Genomic DNA, 3,343 nt, shown 5'->3' with positions numbered 1-3,343 from the left:
TCCATCTTCTTCCCACCCCAGAGGCCGACCCCCTAATCTGCTGCTAAGCTAGGTGCAGGTTCTGGCTTTATCGGTCCTGGCTGCAGTATCTGACTGAACTATAACGTGAAGTACAAATTCAAGACACGGGTACATTTGTATAGATTTTTCTAAGCAGCTGCCTTGAGAAAAGAAAAAAAAGGAAAAAAGTTACAAAGAAACAAGTGGAAATAATTCCACTTAATTATATTAGCAAGTTAAATATCTGATTAATTTGTAATTGGTATTTAAAAAAAAAAAATTAAGGGCCAGACGCCGTTGCTCACGCCCGTCATCCCAGCTACTAAGGAGGCTGAGATCTGGAGGATCTCAGTTCAAAGCCAGCCCTGGCAGGAAAGTCCCTGAGACTCTTATCTCCTATGAGCCACCAGAATACCGGAAGTGGCGCTGTGGCTCAAGTGGTAGAGCACTTGCAAGATGATTCAGGTCGAGGCTCCCAAGGCAGAAGAGAACCCTTAACAGAGGAAAAGCCAGGCCTGAGATTTCCCTGACAGGGGCAGAGCCATCTCCACAGAACGCGCTGCATAAATTTGCATGGCAAAGAAGATTCTTTGCATGCTAGGTTCCAGAGGCTTTCATTTCCAGGCGACCAAAATGCCAACCCCATGACTCAGGGGAGCCTGGATTCTGCCTGCCATTGAAATGGGCCAGGAGAAAGCTGGGTGCTGCCCGTCATCCTTAGCTACTCAGGAGAGCTGGGATCCAGAGGATTGTGGTTCAAAGCCAGCCCTGGGCAGGAAAAGTCCATGAGACTCTTCATGTCCCACGAACCACCAGAAAACCAGAAGTGGTGCCATCTATAGGGCTCAAAGTGGTAGAGCGCCAGCCTGGAGCAAAAAGAGCTCAGGGACAGCGCTCTGTCCCTGAGTTCAAGACCCAGGATTGACATCAAATGATAATGATCATGAGGAGAGGGAGGGCATCGTGGGTGGGTGGGCTGGCTGGAGATGGGGGGGGGGTGCGAGATGGCTGGCATTACATTGCTCCGGGCAGGAATGGCATCTGGGGATGGGCCTTGGTGTGAGATGGAGGGAGAGAGTAAAGTGTTGGTGATTGTGACAGAACCATGGCTATGGTTCAAGCAGGCTTAGGGAGGCCCGTTTTAGGGCACTGGTGGTGACTGGGTGTGTGTGTGTGAAGGGCTTGTAGTCAGAGCCAGAAGAATGTGTGAAGGGGAAAAAGTTAGAGGGGGTAGTTGGCGCCAAGTAGCTCATGCCTGTAATCCCGGCTACTCGGAAGGCTGAGATCTGAGCGTCACAGTTTGAAGGCCAGTCGGGGCAGATAGATCCGGCTGGGAAGGTGGCTCAGTGGTAGAGCGCTTGCCTTGCATGCATGAGCCCCTGGGTTCGATTCCCCAGAACCACATAAGCAAAAAGAAAAAAGCCAGAAGTGGTGCTGTGGCTCAAGTGGTAGAGCGCTCGCCTTGAGCTGAAGAGCTGAGGGACAGCGCCCAGGCCCAGAGTTCAGGCCCCACGACCGGACCCAAAAAAAAAAAAATTTCTCTCCCAGGAGCCAGCAAAAAGCTGGCAGTGGCCATGTAGCTCAAGTGGTAGAGCACCAGCCAGGAGGGAGAAAGCTGAGCAGAAAGCCCTGAACACCAGTAACCTCTCTCCCCTCTCCTCTCTCTCTCTAACACACACACACACACACACACACCAGAGAAGGAGAAGCTGTCCTGATCAAGGAGAATAGCATTTGAGGAGGGGAACAAACCAGACAGGCAGACAGTGTGTACACATACACAAGTATGCCAATTCTAGGGCAGTACCTGGTTGCTGTCCCTGAGCTTTAGTGCTCAAGGCTAGTACCCTACCACTTTGAGCCACAGCTCCACTTCCAGTTTTGTTCTGTTTTTGCTGGTTCCTTGGAGATAATGTCTCATGGACTATCCTGCCCAGGACTGGCTTCGAACCGCCATCCTCCAGATCTCAGTCCCCCAGTAGCTAGGGTGACAGATGTGTGAGTTGCTGGTGACCGGCTTTCTCCTAAACATTCCACAGCTGTAAGCAGGGGAGGGGGGGCGTCTCCCAAATCAGAGTCCAGAACATTCTGAGATCACCCCCCTGTAACCCTCTTCTAGGAGTGACTGGAAGATAAAAGCAGGGCAGGGAGGGGAGAGGGAAAATGGATCCTGCGGCTCCCCAGGGGACCCGCTCAGACAAAGGATGGTTCTTGGCAGGTTGATGCCACACACTGAGGCCTGAGGCCAGCCTGGGGAACTAGACCTGGTATCTGGTTTCAGCCCCTCCAGCCCAGGGGGTGGGGGTGGGGGTGTGGGGACAAAGTTGTGGGGGTGCTGTGCGTAGAAGGGATGGGAAAACCTACGCTGGCCCTTGCACACAAGCACCCAGATGCCTGTCTTCCCAGCCATTCAAGAGGCTGAGATCTGGAAGATTGTGATCTGAAGCCAGCCGGGGGAAGGAAAGTCCGTGAGACTCTTATCTCCAATGAACCACCAGAAAACCAGAAGTGCCACATATATGGCTCAAAGTGGTAGAGCGCCAGCCTTGAGCACAAAGCAGCTCAGGGACAGCGCCCCAGGCCCTGAGTTCAAGCCCAGGACAGGGAAATAAATAAACAAATAAAGATAGATACATAAAATAGAAGGCAGACACGCCCCTCCCCAGTAGCTGCTCCTGTCTTAGGCATCTCCCATGGTATAACTGCAGACTCAAAATGCAGTGTGCCAGACCCCAGGGCCAGGCACGATGGCTTTGGTGGTTAGGCAGCCAGGGGAACAACCAAAGCACAGGGCATTGGAGAAGCCCAGAAAGGAGTTTCGGAGTTTCCTTTTTCCATTTTGTGGATGAGGAATGTGATATAGAGGAAGGAACACCCTCCCCACCCCCAAAATCACTAACTGGGTTCTGGGGCTTAAACTCAGGGCCTGGGGGCTGTCCCTGAGTTCTGTTTTGCTCAAGGCTGGTGCTCTACCACTTGGAGCCATATATATATATGGCACCACTTCCGGTTTTCTGGTGGTTTACTGGAGATGAGAGTCTCACAAACTTTCCTGCCTGGGCTGGCTTTGGACTTTGATCCTCAGATCTCAGCCTCCTGGGTAGCTGGGATGACAGGCGTGAGCCACCAGCTCCTGGTCTCTCTCTCTCACACACACACACATACACACATGGTACATGAGTGTCTGCAGAATTCTTGAAGGTGGGTGGACACAGATGCATACCGTAAAACAGAACAAATTATTGCTAGCAGGTAATTCCCAGCGAACAGGGTGGCTTCCCCATTTGCAGAACTAGTGGTTGCTGGTAATGTAACGGGCTTCCCTGACAAACACAGCTGGCAT

This window comes from Dipodomys spectabilis, unplaced genomic scaffold, assembly GCF_019054845.1.
Source record: "Dipodomys spectabilis isolate Male_0828 unplaced genomic scaffold, ASM1905484v1 ptg000603l, whole genome shotgun sequence".
Taxonomy (NCBI): Eukaryota; Metazoa; Chordata; class Mammalia; order Rodentia; family Heteromyidae; genus Dipodomys; species Dipodomys spectabilis.
Note: the sequence above shows the minus strand (reverse complement) of the source record.